At 37.3% G+C, this 19,234-nt stretch overlaps 1 protein-coding gene across 1 annotated transcript in view; it reads left to right on the top strand.

The window, feature by feature from the left end:
• The window catches only part of ELK1 (ETS transcription factor ELK1), a 90,791-nt gene that overhangs the window by 3,944 nt on the left and 67,613 nt on the right, over positions 1-19,234 (top strand). The gene's annotated exons all lie outside the window — the stretch shown is intronic.

Raw genomic sequence — 19,234 nt, 5'->3', positions numbered from 1 at the left:
CTAAACTTCAAAACAGGAATAGTCCTTATACCTTTTCCTGAGCACTTAGTGGATGTTGCACACTCAGACAATAGTATAACCACTGCCAATGTCTATAATTCCACTGGGCACTTAGTGCAAAGCATGCTCCAAAGTGGGACAGTGTAACCAGAACTTTTCCACATACTTCTCAGTACCGATCAAGTGTGTTAACTGTTGGTTGGTTAAAAAAGGGGGAAGAATCATACCATGTCTTAGGAACCGTCTTCCCTTATTAGTGCACGTTAGGATCACCTGTCTGTGTTCAGGCGTACTTCCGATCCTCTATCATCACCGTGCACCTCCGTTCATAGAATATAGAAGACCTCCTCAGTTCCTTTATTTTATATAGTGGTGCCTCTCTCCAGTTAGCGGTCTGCTGCTGTTTTCTGCACAAAAGCCCCAATCTCCGGCAAGATGCCAGAAAAAATAACATTTCTCATGCCAGTATGACGCGTTTCGCCCCTCCCATTGACTGGCTTAGGGCTTCCTCAGATGTGGTATGATTCAACCCCACTTTTTTATCAACTAACAGTTAACACTGTTAACAAATTACACGTTTAAACTATGAAACATGCACAAATTAAAGGGACATGAAGCCAAAAATGTTCTTTCATTACTTAAAGCATAGTAATTCAATTTACATGTGTTATCAAATTTACTTTCGGCTAGATTACGAGTCTTGCGTTATGAGTAAAAAAGCAGCGTTAAGGCTCATAACGCTGCTTTTTTACTACCGCTGCTATTACGAGTCTTGCAGATTTAGGGGCCCCTGCACACTTTTTTGGCCTTACCGCAAATCAACTTACGCAATTTGCGTATAGTCTATTTTCAATGGGACTTTCATAGTGCCGGTATTACAAGCTTGTTCTGGGAGGCCAAAAAGTGAGCAGTACAGCCTATCCCGCAAGATTCGTAACGCATTCTAAAGTCAGTAGTTATGTAGCATAAAACTCATAGCTAAAGTGCTAAAAAGTACACTAACACCCATAAAATACCTATTAACCCCTAAACCGAGGCCCTCCCACATCACAAACACTAAAATTAAATTATTAACCCCTAATCGGCTGCTCCGGACATCACCGACACTATAATAAACATATTAACCCCTAAACCACCGCACTCCTGCCTCGCAAACATTAGTTAAATATTATTAACCCCTAATCTGTTGTCCCTAACATCACCGCCACCTACCTACATGTATTAACCCCTAATCTGCGACCCCCAACGTCGCTGCCACTATATTAAATTTATTAACCCCTAAATCTAAGTCTAACCCTAACACCCCCTAACTTAAATATAATTAAAATAAATATAAATATAAATTGCTATCATTACCTAAATAATTCCTATTTAAAACTAAATACTTACCTATAAAATAAACCCTAAGCTAGCTACAATATAACTAATAGTTACATTCACCTAGATTTAGAGTTTTGCGTTAGAAGGGGTGCGTCAGCTACGCATGTTTTTTTTCCCCTGCACCTTTTAAACAACGCTGGTATTTAGAGTTCTCTGAAGGGCTGCGTAAGGCATATTTACCGCCACTGGAACTCTAAATACCAGCGTTGCTTACGGATGCGGCCAGCTTAAAAAACGTGCTCGTGCACGATATCCCCATAGGTAACAATGGGGCAGTTTGAGCTGAAAAAAAAAAAAAAGCAGCGTTCAGCTCCTAACGCAGCCCCATTGTTTCCTATGGGGAAACACTTCCTAAGTCTGCACCTAACACCCTAACATGTACCCCGAGTATAAACACCCCTAACCTTACACTTATTAACCCCTAATCTGCTGCCCCCGCTATCGCTGACCCCTGCATTTTATTATTAACCCCTAATCTGCCGCTCAGTACACCGCCGCAACCTACATTATCGCTATGTACCCCTAATCTGCTGCCCCTAACATCGCCGACCCCTATATTATATTTATTACCCCCTAATCTGCCCCCCACCAACGTCGCCGCTACCTACCTACACTTCGTAACCCCTAATCTGCCGACCGGACCTCGCCACCACTATAATAAATGTATTAACCCCTAAACCACCTCACTCCCGCCTCAAAAACCCTATAATAAATAGTATTAACCCCTAATCTGCCCTCCCTAACATCGCCGACACCTAACTTCAAGTATTAACCCCTAATCTGCCGACCGGACCTCGCCGCTACTCTAATAAATGTATTAACCCCTAAAGCTAAGTCTAACCCTAACACTAACACCCCCCTAAGTTAAATATAATTTTTATCTAACTAAATAAATTAACTCTTATTAAATAAATTAATCCTATTTAAAGCTAAATACTTACCTGTAAAATAAACCCTAATATAGCTACAATATAATGAATAATTACATTGTAGCTATTTTAGGATTTATATTTATTTTACAGGCAACTTTGTATTTATTTTAACTAGGTACAATAGCTATTAAATAGTTAATAACTATTTAATAGCTACCTAGTTAAAATAATTACAAAATTACTTGTAAAATAAATCCTAACCTAAGTTACAATTAAACCTAACACTACACTATCAATAAATTAATTAACTAAACTACCTACAATTATCTACAATTAAATCAACTAAACTAAATTACAAAAAAAAAACCCACTAAATTACAAAAAATAAAAAAAGATTACAAGAATTTTAAACTAATTACACCTACTCTAAGCCCCCTAAAAAAATAACAAAGCCCCCCAAAATAAAAAAAATGCCCTACCCTATTCTAAAATAAAAAGTTAACAGCTCTTTTACCTTACCAGCCCTTAAAAGGGCCTTTTGCGGGGCATGCCCCAAAGAAAACAGCTCTTTTGCATTTAAATAAACATACAATACCGCCCCCAACATTACAACCCACCACCCACATACCCCTAATCTAACCCAAACATCCCTTAAAAACCTAACACTAAGCCCCTGAAGATCTCCCTACCTTATCTTCACCACGCCGGGTATCACCGATCCGTCCAGAAGAGGGTCCGAAGTCTTCATCCTATCCGGCAAGAAGAGGTCCAGAAGAGGGTCCGAAGTCTTCATCCTATCCGGCAAGAAGAGGACATCCGGACCGGTAGACATGTTCATCCAGGCGGCGTCTTCTATCTTCTATCGGAGCGAGACCATCTTGAAGCAGCCGACACGGATCCATCCTCTTCTTCCGGCGACTCCCGACGAATGAAGGTTCCTTTAAGTGAAGTCATCCAAGATGGCGTCCCTCGAATTCCGATTGGCTGATAGGATTCTATCAGCCAATCGGAATTAAGGTAGGAAAAATCTGATTGGCTGATTGAATCAGCCAATCAGATTCAAGTTCAATCTGATTGGCTGATCCAATCAGCCAATCTGATTGAACTTGAATCTGATTGGCTGATTCAATCAGATTTTTCCTACCTTAAAGGTAGGGAGATCTTCAGGGGCTTAGTGTTAGGTTTTTTTAAGGGGTGTTTGGGTGGTGGGTTGTAATGTTGGGGGGGGTATTGTATGTTTATTTAAATGCAAAAGAGCTGTTTTCTTTGAGGCATGCCCCGCAAAAGGCCCTTTTAAGGGCTGGTAAGGTAAAAGAGCTGTTAACTTTTTATTTTAGAATAGGGTAGGGCATTTTTTTATTTTGGGGGGCTTTGTTATTTTTTTAGGGGGCTTAGAGTAGGTGTAATTAGTTTAAAATTCTTGAAATCTTTTTTTATTTTTTGTAATTTAGTGGGGTTTTTTTTGTAATTTAGTTTAGTTGATTTAATTGTAGATAATTGTAGGTAGTTTAGTTAATTAATTTATTGATAGTGTAGTGTTAGGTTTAATTGTAACTTAGGTTAGGATTTATTTTACAGGTGATTTTGTAATTATTTTAACTAGGTAGCTATTAAATAGTTATTAACTATTTAATAGCTATTGTACCTAGTTAAAATAAATACAAAGTTGCCTGTAAAATAAATATAAATGCTAAAATAGCTACAATATAATTATTCGTTATATTCTAGCTATATTAGGGTTTATTTTACAGGTAAGTATTTAGCTTTAAATAGGATTAATTTATTTAATAAGATTTATTTAATTTCGTTAGATTTAAATTATATTTAATTTAGGGGGGTGTTAGTGTTAGGGTTAGACTTAGCTTTAGGGGTTAATACATTTATTAGAGTAGCGGCGAGGTCCGGTCGACAGATTAGGGGTTAATACTTGAAGTTAGGTGTCGGCGATGTTAGGGAGGGCAGATTAGGGGTTAATACTATTTATTATAGGGTTTTTGAGGCGGGAGTGAGGCGGTGTAGGGGTTAATACATTTATTATAGTGGCGGCGAGGTCCGGTCGGCAGATTAGGGGTTAATAAGTGTAGGTAGGTAGCGGCGACGTTGCAGGGGCAGATTAGGGGTTAATAAATATAATATAGGGGTCGGCGATGTTAGGGGCAGCAGATTAGGGGTACATAGGGATAATGTAGGTTGCGGCGGTGTGCGGTCGGCAGATTAGGGGTTAAAAATTTTTATTAGAGTGGCGGCGATGTGGGGGGACCTCGGTTTAGGGGTACATAGGTAGTTTATGGGTGTTAGTGTACTTTAGAGCACAGTAGTTAAGAGCTTTATGAACCGGTGTTAGCCCATAAAACTCTTAACTCCTGACTTTTTTCTGCAGCTAGAGTTTTGTCGTTAGAGTTCTAACGTTCACTTCAGCCAAGACTCTAAATACCAGCGTTAGAAAGATCCCATTGAAAAGATAGGATACGCAATTGACGTAAGGGGATCTGCGGTATGGAATAGTCGCGTCTGGAAAGTGAGCGTTAGACCCTTTCCTGACTGACTCTAAATACCAGCGGGCTGCCAAAACCAGCGTTAGGACCCCCTAACGCTGGTTTGGACGGCTAACGCAGAACTCTAAATCTAGGCGATTGTATCTATCTTAGGGTTTACTTTTATTTTACAGGCAAGTTTGTATTTATTTTAACTAGGTAGAATAGTTACTAAATAGTTATTAACTATTTAATAACTACCTAGCTAAAATAAATACAAATTGACCTGTAAAATAAAACCTAACCTGTTTTACACTAACACCTAACCTAACCCTACAATTAAATAAATTCCCTAAATTAAATACAATTTACTAAATTCAAAACAATTAGCTAAATTACAAAAAAACAACACTAAATTACAGAAAATAAAAAACAAATTACAAGATCTTTAAACTAATTACACCTAATCTAATATCAAAATAAAAAAAGCCCACCCAAAATAAAAAAAAACCTAGCCTAAACTAAACTACAAATAGCCCTTAAAAGGGCCTTTTGCGGAACATTGCCCCAAAGAAATCAGCTCTTTTACCTGTAAAAAAAAAAATACAAACAACCCCCCCAACAGTAAAACCCACCACCCACACAACCAACCCCCCAAATAAAACCCTAACTAAAAAACCTAAGCTCCCCATTGCCCTGAAAAGGGCATTTGGATGGGCATTGCCCTTAAAAGGGCATTTAGTTCTATTGCAGCCCAAACCCCTAATCTAAAAATAAAACCCACCCAATACACCCTTAAAAAATCCTAACACTAACCCCCGAAGATCCACTTACAGTTTTCAAGAGCCGACATCCATCCTCAACGAAGCCGGGAGAAGTCTTCATCCAAGCGGCAAGATGTCCTCAACAAAGCCGGCAGAAGTGGTCCTCCAGACGGGCAGAAGTCTTCACCCAGACGGCATCTTCTATCTTCATTCTTCCGACGCGGTTCGGCTCCATCTTCAAGACATCCGGCGCGGAGCATCCTCTTCAATCGATGGCTTCTTCTGGAATGAAGGTTCCTTTAAATGACGTCATCCAAGATGGCGTCCCTTAGATTCCGATTGGCTGATAGAATTCTGAGAATCAGCCAATCGGAATTAAGGTTGAAAAAATCCTATTGGCTGATGCAATCAGCCAATTGGATTGAACTTCAATTGGAACGGCCAAAAGAATGCAAGCTCAATCCTATTGGCTGATTGGATCAGCCAATAGGATTGAAGTTCAATCCTATTGGCTGATTGCATCAGCCAATAGGATTTTTTCAACCTTAATTCCGATTGGCTGATAGAATTCTATCAGCCAATCGGAATCTAAGGGACGCCATCTTGGATGATGTCATTGAAAGGAACCTTCATTCCAGAAGAAGCTGTCGATTGAAGAGGATGCTCCACGCCGGATGTCTTGAAGATGGAGCTGCTCTGCGTCTGAAGGATGAAGATAGAAGAGGCCGTCTGGGTGAAGACTTCTGCCCATCTGGAGGACCACTTCTGCCGGCTTCGTTGAGGACATCTTGCCGCTTGGATGAAGACTTCTCCCGGCTTCGTTGAGGATGGATGTCGGCTCTTCAAAACTGTAAGTAGATCTTCGGGGGTTAGTGTTAGGATTTTTTAAGGGTGTATTAGGTGGGTTTTATTTTTAGATTAGGTGTTTGGGCTGCAATAGAGCTAAATGCCCTTTTCAGTGCAATGGGGAGCTTAGGTTTTTTTAGTTATGGTTTTATTTGGGGGGTTGGTTGTGTGGGTGGTGGGTTTAACTGTTGGGGGGTTGTGTGTATTTTTTTTTTTACAGGTAAAAGAGCTGATTTCTTTGGGGCAATGCCCCGCAAAAGGCACTTTTAAGGGCTATTGGTAGTTTAGAAAAGAGTTGATTTATTTGGGGCAATGCCCTGCAAAAGGCCCTTTTAAGGGCTATTGGTAGTTTAGTTTAGGCTAGGGTTCTTTTTATTTTGGGTGGGCTTTTTTACTTTGATAGGGCTATTAGATTAGGTGTAATTAGTTTAAAGATCTTGTAATTTGTTTTTTATTTTCTGTAATTTAGTGTTTGTTTTTTGTAATTTAGCTATTTTTTTTTAATTTAGTTAATTGTATTTAATTTAGGGAATTTATTTAATTGTAGGGTTAGGTTAGGTGTTAGTGTAAGACAAGTTAGGTTTTATTTTACAGGTCAATTTGTATTTATTTTAGCTAGGTAGTTATTAAATAGTTAATAACTATTTAGTAACTATTCTACCTAGTTAAAATAAATACAAACTTGTCTGTAAAATAAAAAATAAACCCTAAGATAGATACAATGTAACTATTAGTTATATTGTAGCTATCTTAGGGTTTATTTTATAGGTAAGTATTTAGTTTTAAATAGGAATTATTTAGTTATTAATAGTAGGTTTTATTTAGATTTATTTTAATTATATTTAAGTTAGAGGGGGTTAGGGTTAGGGTTAAACTTAGGTTTAAGGGTTAATAAATTTAATATAGTGGCGGCGACATTAGGGACGGCAGATTAGGGGTTAATAATATTTAACTAGTGTTTGCGATGCGGGAGTGCAGCGGTTTAGGGGTTAATATGTTTATTATAGTGGCGGCGACGTTGGGGGTGGCAGATTAGGGGTTAATAAGTGTTGGTAGGTTGCGGCGACAATTGGGGCAGGAGATTAGGGGTTAATAAATATAATGTAGGTGTCGGCGATGTTGGGGGCAGCAGATTAGGGGTTAATAAGTATAATGTAGGTGGCGGCGATGTCCGGAGCGGCAGATTATGGGTTAATAAATATAATGTAGGTGTTGGTGATGTCGGGGAGGCAGATTAGGGGTTAATAAGTGTAAGATTAGGGGTGTTTAGACTCAGGGTTCATGTTAGGGTGTTAGGTGTAAACATAAAATGTATTTCCCATAGGCATCAATGGGGCTGCGTTACTGAGCTTTACGCTGCTTATTTGCAGGTGTTAGACTTTTTCTCAGCTGGCTCTCCCCATTGATGTCTATGGGGAAATCGTGTGACTAGCACGTACGACCAGCTCACCGCTTACTTAAGCAGCACTGGTATTGGAGTGCGGTATGGAGCACAATTTTGCTCTACGCTCACTTCTTGCCTTTTAACGCCGGGTTTAGAAAAACCTGTAATACCAGCGCTGTAGGAAAGTGAGCGGTGACAATAACGTGCAAGTTAGCACCGCTCCACTCATAATACAAAACTCGTAATCTCGCAGTTAGTTTTTTTGCATCCTTTAGTGAGGAGCATACCTATGTAGGCTCAGGAGCATGCACGTCTGAAGCACTATAACACTTTTAGCAATGTTATACATTAGCAAACACTGCTGCCATTTAGTGCTGAAACATGTATAACAACGTCTGCCATATAGTGCTCCGAACACATGCATTCTCCTAAAGGCTGTGACACACTGCAAGCGATGCGGCGCGAGGCAAAGCAGCTGCTTCGCTCCGCGTCGCATCGCTTCTGAAGTTCAATTATTTCATCTCTGAGTGCTCAGCTACGCGACCTGATGCAGCAGAGTGCTCAGAGATGAAAAGGCAGGACACACTGAGCGCGCACAGCTGCATCTACACGCTGCGCACCGCATCGCTTGCAGTGTGTCACAGCCTTTAGCCTGCCTGCCTAATTTCAACAAAGGATACCAAGAGAACAAATTATATTTGATAATAGAAGAAAATTGGAAAGACTCTTAACATTACATGCTCTGTCTGAACCATAAAATCAAAAATGTTTCATGTCCCTTTAAATACAATTATTTAAATTATTTAAAAGTTGCAGTTGTTTAAAAAAAAAACCTGCATTTAAACAGTTTATGCAGCCATTATAGTAACATAGTAGATATAACATAGTTGATGAGGTTGAAAGAAGATAGAAGTCCATTGAGTTCAACCTACTTGATTTACAATAAAGAAGCTGCCAATTTACATTAATACAATTTAATACATATTACTTAATTAATATTAATTAATACAATTTGAATACTGACCCATTTAACACTAGCAATCATATTATGAATTATTTTTTTAACCAGATATTTAAGCCATTTTTAAATTTATCTAAGGTATTGGCATTTACTACCTCCTTAGGCAAGAAGATCCACAATTTAATTGCTCTTACAGTGATAACATGCTTGTGTTACACAACCTCTTGTCAAAAACAACTGTCATGGAATTAACAGCACTTCGGCCAGCTCTGTATATGTGCCCTTAATATTTGTATAAAGTAATCATATAACCTTTTAAGAGCCTTTTTTTTGGCTATCCTTTACTCATAGTTTAAAGGGACAGTCTAGTCAAAAATAAACTTTCATGCTTCGGATAGGGCATGTCATTTTAAACAACTTTTCAATTTACTTTTATTATCAAATTTGCTTTGTTCACTTGGTATTCTTAGTTGAAAGTTAAACATAGGAGGCTCATATGCAAATTTCTTAGCCCTTGAAGGCTGCCTCTTATCTGAATGCATTTTTAAATGTTTTCAAACTAGAGGGCGTTAGTTCGTGTGTGCCATATAGATAACACTGTGCTCACACCCGTGGAGTTACCTAGGAGTCAGCACTGATTGGCTAAAATGCAAGTCTGTCAAAACAACTCAACTAAGGGGGCAGTCTGCAGACAGAGACTTAGATACAAGGTTATAACAGAGGTAAAAGGTTTATTAATATTACAGTGTTGGTTATGCAAAACTGGGGAATGGGTAATAAAGAGATTATCTATCTTTTTAAGCAATATAAATTCTGGTGTAGACTGTCCCTTTAATTCCTTCATTCCCTCTATTAGTTTTGTCGCTCCTTCTCTGAATTTTTTCTAATTTTTTTTTCTTTAAATTGGTCCCCAGAACTGCACTCTGTACTCAAGGTGAGGTCTTGCCAGGGATTTAGTTATATAGTGACAGAATTATGCTTTCCTCCCTTGCATTAAAGCCTCTTTTAGTACATGCTAGTATCTTATTAGCCTTAGAAGCCGCTGCCCTGCATTGTGCACCCATCTTTAGCTTGTTATCTATTACTACTCCCAAATCCCTTTCTCTGTTTGGCTAAGTCTAGTCCATTTTATATATCATCATTATGTATATATTGAATATTGAATTGGCTGCTTATTGATGGTCTCTGAAAATTCTTGTAAATCCTTCCTTTTTTTATTAAAGGGACAGTATACACCAATTTTCCTATAACTGCGTGTACTAGACACCACTATAAAGAAGAATATGCACAGATACTGATATAAAAATCCAGTATAAAACAGTTTAAAAACTTACTTAGAAGCTCCCAGTTTAGCTCTGTTGAAAAGGTTACTGGAACACCCACTGAAAGTAGTTCTATAGCAAAAAAAGGCAGACTCCCCCCCTTCCTCTGCATATGAAAATAATCTTTACACAAACAGAAGCAAGCTGGTGGAGGTATACATCAGTATACTTCTAAAACTTTGGGGTTTGGTTAGGCATCTGAAAATCAGCACAATGTTATTTAAAAATAAGCAAAACTATACATTTTGGGGGAAAAAACTGTATAGGCTATATAAATGGATCATCTACAAAACATTTCTGCAAATAAAAATCTAGTGTATAATGTCCCTTTATGCAGTATTCAATTAGCCCCAAAAATATATATATAAAAAAAAATTGTCAGTTAAAGGGACATTAAACCCAATTTTTTTTCTTTCATGATTCAGATAGAGAATACCATTCTAAACAACTTTCTAATTCACATCTATTATCTAATTTACTTCATTCTCTTGATATTCTTTCCTGAAAAGCATATCTAGATAGGCTCAGTAGCTTCTGATAGGTGGCAGCACATAGATGACTCATGTGATTATCTCACCAATGTGCATTGATATTTCTTTAACAAAGGATATCTAAAGATTTCAGCAAATTATGTAATAGAAGTAAACTGGAATGTTGTTTAAAATTGTATTTTCTATCTAAATCATAAAATAAATTTTTGGGGTTTAAAGGGACACTGAACCCAAATATTTTCTTTTGTAATTCAGAAAGAGCATGCAATTTTAAGCAACTTTCTAATTTACTCCTGTTATCAATTTTTCTTCGTTTTCTTGCTATCATTATTTAAAAAAGAAGGCATCTAAGCTTTTTTTTGGTTTCAGTACTCTGGACAGCACTTTTTTATTGGTGGATGAATTTATCCACCAATCAGCAAGGACAACCCAGGTTGTTCACCAAAAATGGGCCGGCATCTAAACTTACATTCTTGCATTTCAAATAAAGATACCAAGTGAATGGAGAAAATTTGATAATAGGACTAAATTAGAAAGTTGCTTAAAATTTCATGCTCAATCTGAATCACGAAAGAAAATTTTTGGGTACAGTGTCCCTTTAATGTTCCTTTAAACAGTTTACCCCTAATAAGAAGTAGTGAAAAATAAATAGGGTATTATAAGGGGCAGAGCTAAAGGGTCGTGAAACTTAACTTAAACAGGTGTTATATCATTTTCTAATTGAAACATTGTTGTTGTTTTTTTTCCTATATCAATAGTCTGTTCTCCTTATTGGTATGGTTATCAAATGGCTAAAAACTACTATATATTGTTTATGTGTTAAAATTCATACAGGGCCAGACTGGGAAATCAGACTGGCTCTGGAAATTTTTGAAGACTGGCCCGTCCGTTCATTTTTAGCTTCCAGAGGCCAGCAGGTCCAGCTCAAGATATTGTGCTGCCTGGGTCTGAGGATGCAATGACGCCCCCTCCCAGTAGTAACATTACTGATTAGCATATCAACCTACTAGGCCTGGCCGCTGACCTTACTAAGCCTGCCTACCTGCATACACGCAACCAATGCTCACAATTGTACAATAAGTGGCCAGGAAGTTATGTAATAGATGCACTTGTCCCACTTTGAATGTCACATCTGACCGGTTCTGTGTCTTTGTTCATAATGAGGTTATGCTGCTGGGAGCCTGTTACTTCCCCTTTGGAGACAGAGGACAGGAGTGGTCTGTGTCTGACAGTGACTGACATAGTCACTAAAGTGCTGCCCCTTGTCAAGTGCTGCCCACTTGGTCCCATGGTTGAGCCGGCCCTGCAGGGGCGGAGCGACCTTGAATAGATGTGCTATGCTGCGCACAAGGATCGCTCTGTGTCCTGGCTTGGAGGCTCCCTCTGCACTACTGGCAAGGATGTGGCCTGAGTCTGTCACTTGCTTTATAGTGTGGCACTTAAAGTGACATAATAATGTAAAAATGACAAAGTTTGTATAACGCTGCCCAGTGGATAAAGTACTTTGTAAGATCGGAATGGTGTATACCAGGATACATATAAGAATACATATATCTATCAATGCACAGGTGAGATTAATGCAATGTAGCAATTTGTAACAAACACTTGACACGGCGGTCTTATCACATACTTCACCCGCACACTCGCATTCACCTTAGCCCTTCTTTACCTTTCCGTGAAGGCGGAAGTCTTCCACTTCTCTCGGCTAGGCTCACCTCTGTGTAGACGAAAGGGTAGTCACGCTGTGAAGCACGACCATCACTCTCTCTCCAACTCCGGTTCCACTGCAAGCGTGTGCGGGACTTACCGATCGGATGTGACGTCAGAACCTCCTTCACATTCTCACCGGTCTGTATCCAATCCGTGCCTTGAACTAGGCCAATGCTCCTCTGTATGCCGATATACGCTGGGACTTAATGAAGAGAGTTCCTCTACTCTCAAAAAAAGTATCAAGAAAAAATGTAGCAAAGTCCCAGTTGTGGATAAATAAAAACAGAACTTTATTTGTATCGGATTAAAACATGAAAAAATGTTTGTAAAAACCTAGAAAGGTCTAACGCGTTTCGGCTAGCTCTTGCCGTAATCATAGACCATGTCTAATGTATGTTTTACAGAGGCTTAAATAGGTGTTGAATTACATGTGAACCCAAATCAGCTGAATACTTAACCCTATCTAGCAATATGGAAAGCTGCTCTCCATGGTAGACTGTTCACCTTATCTGAGATACAATCTCTCTTTATCTTAATCAATTAATTAACTCCATATAAGTGTCTAGTAATATGTTACATATAAATATATACAGTTATCCTTAACTCTCATATTATTAACAACATTTACATTCTATGAGGATATATAATCAACTAATAAACTTTAGTATGTTATATATATAAATGATCTGTTGAATATTGTATTGTAACAAAATTTAACTTATAGATATTCTTATTACTGAAAATACACTTAAATGAACTTAAATGAATATTGGAGGTTATAAACAAAACAGAACATGGGTAGTGATCTACAACATCGGGTACCATATGGCATATGCAGATATGTGGACATACAGACTGGACACTTATAGTGAACTTTCTTATTCAAACAAAATTTTTTTTTTTTTTTTTTTTTTTTGTATATACCAGTAATTATTATAGGTCTAGATGAATATACACATATCATGAAACTTTTTGTTTTGTAGTTTAAATAACTATTCCCAAAAATTTACTAGATCGAATTCTGAATTAAAACCGTTAGGAATCTGGGTTTTTAGTCTAAAGATCCAATAGACTTCCTGTCTACCTAATGTTTGTGACCTATCTCCTCCTCTAGGTGGAGTTTTAATTGCTTCTATTATATTCCAACTAAATGAATGAACTGACTGGTTATGGACCTCAATAAAATGACGACTTAGCTCAGAACAGGGAATTTTGTTTCTTATATCTCCCAGATGTTCTCTGATACGTGTCCTTATATCCCGTGTAGTGAGTCCTACGTACTGACCCTTGCATAAATTACATTCTACCAAGTATATCACAAAATTTGAGCTACAATTATGACAACCATGTATCTGAAAGGTTTCTCCTGTTGTATATGATTTGAATGTGCTAGTAACATTATGGTAGTCGCAGGCTTTACAGCGAGTGCTGCCACATCTATAGCTGCATGAGCTTTCATTGGTTTGTATCTGTGTATTCTTTAGCACGCTAGGTGAGAGTGAATTAGCAAGTGTATCATTTTTCTTATAGACAAATTTACATCCGTCACCAATTACGTCTTTCAATATTTCATCCCCATACAAGATAGGGAGATATTTCTTTACAATATTACATATATCATTGTATTGATTCGAATACTTGGTGACGAATGTAGGTCTATTATCTGTTTTGTCCTTCCTTTTAGGGGATAGTAAATCCTCTCTGTTGTATCTATCAACTTCTTTTTTAATTTTTATAACCTCAGTTTTAGAGTAACCTCTGGCTATTAGCCTATGTGCTAATTCTTCACTTTCTTTAATGTAATCATTATTAAGTGAACAATTACGTTTAACTCTCATCATCTGTCCTTTAATAATGCCTTTAAAGACATGTTTTGGATGTCCACTGGTAGCATAAAGCAGTGCATTACCTGCTATGGGTTTACGGTAAAGCGCTGTGTTTACAGAGTTGGATATAGAATTCCCATATAGTGTAATGTCTAAGAAATTTATCTCTATTTTATTCCATTCTTTGGTGAAGTTTAATCCCATTTTATTATTATTTAAATGTTGAACAAATTTATCAGCTGATGTTTCATCTGTCTTCCAAACTATTATAAGGTCATCAATAAACCTATTATATTGAATTATATGTTCACGGTAGGGATTTGTATCACCATAAATGTAGGTTTCTTCAAACCAACCCATCACGAGATTTGCGTATGAGGGCGCAAATTTCGCCCCCATCGCCGTCCCTTGTTTTTGTATATAGTGATCATTTCCAAACACAAAACTATTATGTTCTAACAGAAACCTAATAATTTTAAGTACATAGTTTTTAAAGTCTGCATTTAGATTACCATCTTTGTCTAAATAAAACTCTATTGCTAATAAGCCTACAGAGTGTGGTATTGAGGAATATAACGATGTGGCATCTACTGTGAGCCAACTATAGTTATCCTTCCAAGTGAAGTTCTTAAAGATATTGAGTATGTGGGTAGTATCTTTTACATAACTGTTTAATTTAAGGACATATGGCTGCAGTATGTCATCGACCCATTCGGACAAATGTTCAAGCAAGGAGCCATTGCCCGACACAATGGGTCTCCCCTTGACATTCTCAAGCCCTTTATGAGTCTTTGGTAGATGATAAAACGCAGCAGTCCTTGGATGTTCAACATATAAATATTCAAATGTGGATTGATCTATAAACCCATGTCTTCTACCTTCACTCAAGATCTTAAATAGACGTCTCTGAAACTCTATTCGTGGATTGTGACTAACTTTTTCATAGACATTGGTATCATCCAACTGTCTGTGTGCCTCAGCTATATACCAGGTTTTGTCACAGACCACTATGCTGCTGCCTTTATCAGCCCGTTTTATCACGATACTTTCATTTTTCTCTAGGGCTACCAATGCCTCTCTTTCTTTTTTTGTCAAATTGTTTATCTTATTCGCTTTCCCTGTTTTTTGCTGATATAAAGTAGTCAGATCCTCCACAACTCTCTTCTGAAATAGTTCGAGGGGTTTACCTCTGGACTGTAAAGGATAAAATCTGGATTTACATTTAAAACCCACATGCTTATCTTTACTTTCCTCTTCGATTGAGGGTAAATTCCCTTCAGATATTAACTGTTCTAGATCATTGCATGCGCAAAGGTCCTGAAAAGTTAAATTATTTATCCTGTCACTTATTGTAATATCATTCTCATTAGATCTTGTAACATAATTTTCTTTATTTTCTTTAAGAAAATGTTTCTTTAGTGTAAGCGATCTAACAAATTTATTAGTATCTAAAATAGTCTGAAAGAGGACAAAATCCCTAGATGGACAAAAATTAAGTCCATAACTCAGGACCTTACTTTCAGTCTTACTCAGACTATAACTAGATATATTAATTACTGTGTTTAGACATACTTCCGATTGCTTTTGTTTTTGTTTTTGTTTTCTCTTGTGGGGTACCTTTCTTGTTTTTTCTTCTCTACCAAATCTTGTTTTATTTGTGTTGTTAATGTTCCCCCTCCCTTGGGTATGCCTGAATCCTCCCGAAAAACCTCTGTGGATCTTTTGTCTTTAGGTTTTGCTCCCTGTTCATTGATATACAATATTGTGCCCCCTGCTTGGATATTTTCATTTAAATGAGTATTCATATCTGTTGTTACTTCTAGATTAGTACTTGACTCAATTGGTGTATTATCCCAATCGGATGCTGAACTCCCCTCTGAATTTGAAAATATACATTAGACATGGTCTATGATTACGGCAAGAGCTAGCCGAAACGCGTTAGACCTTTCTAGGTTTTTACAAACATTTTTTCATGTTTTAATCCGATACAAATAAAGTTCTGTTTTTATTTATCCACAACTGGGACTTTGCTACATTTTTTCTTGATACTTTTTTTGAGAGTAGAGGAACTCTCTTCATTAAGTCCCAGCGTATATCGGCATACAGAGGAGCATTGGCCTAGTTCAAGGCACGGATTGGATACAGACCGGTGAGAATGTGAAGGAGGTTCTGACGTCACATCCGATCGGTAAGTCCCGCACACGCTTGCAGTGGAACCGGAGTTGGAGAGAGAGTGATGGTCGTGCTTCACAGCGTGACTACCCTTTCGTCTACACAGAGGTGAGCCTAGCCGAGAGAAGTGGAAGACTTCCGCCTTCACGGAAAGGTAAAGAAGGGCTAAGGTGAATGCGAGTGTGCGGGTGAAGTATGTGATAAGACCGCCGTGTCAAGTGTTTGTTACAAATTGCTACATTGCATTAATCTCACCTGTGCATTGATAGATATATGTATTCTTATATGTATCCTGGTATACACCATTCCGATGCTTACAAAGTACTTTATCCACTGGGCAGCGTTATACAAACTTTGTCATAATTTTTGAAACTTTTTTCCTCATTTAACGCTCAATGTGGATACTACTTTAAGGCCACATATCAGTGATTATATTGTGTATGTGCACTTTTTCTGATATAGACAAAAAATATATGCTCAGCCGATTATAGATAAAGTTAAAGATAAAAGAAAGATAAATTATCTACGTACATATTCTTTCTATCTAACAGCCTCTTTACTAAACCCATACTGGCTCTAAAATGGAGTTAGCAGCTGACAAACAATATTATTCTTTATGCACTGATGATGATTGGGATTTGGATGATATAGAATTGGAGGATCTATCTAAAGTTTGCATTAAAAATGCTGGACTGGGTGACCTGTTTTCTATGCTTGAGGATTATAAACTAAAAGAACTTAGACTCCGCATGGACAATTGGACATTCACTAAATATATTGCTAAAGGAATGATACCTCGTGGGTTAAGATTACAAAAGTTCCCCACATTCGAGACAGATGACCAGGACTTTATATCAGAGTGGAATGACATTCTAACGGAGTGCTCCATTAGACTGATGGGACTTCTAATTAAACATAAGACTGCTTTAATATCTAAATACAGAGAAGAAATTTGTGTACTACAAAAGGAATTAAGCAAATTTAGACATGATGATAAATATGTAAAGTTTGATACCATACTACAAGAGACAATCGAAGCTACCAAACGCAATATAATGAACACTAAATACATAAAATATCAAAGAGATAGTAAGGATTATGCCAATAAAACAGTTTATGTGTGGCGAAGGAAGTTTAGAAGGGCAATACAGACTAACTTAAAAAACTCCATACAGACACAAGACAAAAGTACAGCTCACATAAAGGAAGATACAACTAATGAGGGCACACTAACACACAAGAAAAATAGACGTTGGAAGAAAAAAGTACGATTTAATACTGATAATAGTAATTTCACTGACGAAGAAGGTTCTGCCTCAGGGACAGATTTTTCAAATTCAGAGGGGAGTTCAGCATCCGATTGGGATAATACACCAATTGAGTCAAGTACTAATCTAGAAGTAACAACAGATATGAATACTCATTTAAATGAAAATATCCAAGCAGGGGGCACAATATTGTATATCAATGAACAGGGAGCAAAACCTAAAGACAAAAGATCCACAGAGGTTTTTCGGGAGGATTCAGGCATACCCAAGGGAGGGGGAACATTAACAACACAAATAAAACAAGATTTGGTAGAGAAGAAAAAACAAGAAAGGTACCCCACAAGAGAAAACAAAAACAAAAACAAAAGCAATCGGAAGTATGTCTAAACACAGTAATTAATATATCTAGTTATAGTCTGAGTAAGACTGAAAGTAAGGTCCTGAGTTATGGACTTAATTTTTGTCCATCTAGGGATTTTGTCCTCTTTCAGACTATTTTAGATACTAATAAATTTGTTAGATCGCTTACACTAAAGAAACATTTTCTTAAAGAAAATAAAGAAAATTATGTTACAAGATCTAATGAGAATGATATTACAATAAGTGACAGGATAAATAATTTAACTTTTCAGGACCTTTGCGCATGCAATGATCTAGAACAGTTAATATCTGAAGGGAATTTACCCTCAATCGAAGAGGAAAGTAAAGATAAGCATGTGGGTTTTAAATGTAAATCCAGATTTTATCCTTTACAGTCCAGAGGTAAACCCCTCGAACTATTTCAGAAGAGAGTTGTGGAGGATCTGACTACTTTATATCAGCAAAAAACAGGGAAAGCGAATAAGATAAACAATTTGACAAAAAAAGAAAGAGAGGCATTGGTAGCCCTAGAGAAAAATGAAAGTATCGTGATAAAACGGGCTGATAAAGGCAGCAGCATAGTGGTCTGTGACAAAACCTGGTATATAGCTGAGGCACACAGACAGTTGGATGATACCAATGTCTATGAAAAAGTTAGTCACAATCCACGAATAGAGTTTCAGAGACGTCTATTTAAGATCTTGAGTGAAGGTAGAAGACATGGGTTTATAGATCAATCCACATTTGAATATTTATATGTTGAACATCCAAGGACTGCTGCGTTTTATCATCTACCAAAGACTCATAAAGGGCTTGAGAATGTCAAGGGGAGACCCATTGTGTCGGGCAATGGCTCCTTGCTTGAACATTTGTCCGAATGGGTCGATGACATACTGCAGCCATATGTCCTTAAATTAAACAGTTATGTAAAAGATACTACCCACATACTCAATATCTTTAAGAACTTCACTTGGAAGGATAACTATAGTTGGCTCACAGTAGATGCCACATCGTTATATTCCTCAATACCACACTCTGTAGGCTTATTAGCAATAGAGTTTTATTTAGACAAAGATGGTAATCTAAATGCAGACTTTAAAAACTATGTACTTAAAATTATTAGGTTTCTGTTAGAACATAATAGTTTTGTGTTTGGAAATGATCACTATATACAAAAACAAGGGACGGCGATGGGGGCGAAATTTGCGCCCTCATACGCAAATCTCGTGATGGGTTGGTTTGAAGAAACCTACATTTATGGTGATACAAATCCCTACCGTGAACATATAATTCAATATAATAGGTTTATTGATGACCTTATAATAGTTTGGAAGACAGATGAAACATCAGCTGATAAATTTGTTCAACATTTAAATAATAATAAAATGGATTAAACTTCACCAA

Source organism: Bombina bombina, chromosome 12 (genome assembly GCF_027579735.1).
Source record: "Bombina bombina isolate aBomBom1 chromosome 12, aBomBom1.pri, whole genome shotgun sequence".
Lineage (NCBI taxonomy): Eukaryota > Metazoa > Chordata > Amphibia > Anura > Bombinatoridae > Bombina > Bombina bombina.
The sequence above is the reverse complement of the archived record's forward strand: the minus strand, read 5'-3'. Positions and strand labels throughout refer to the sequence as shown.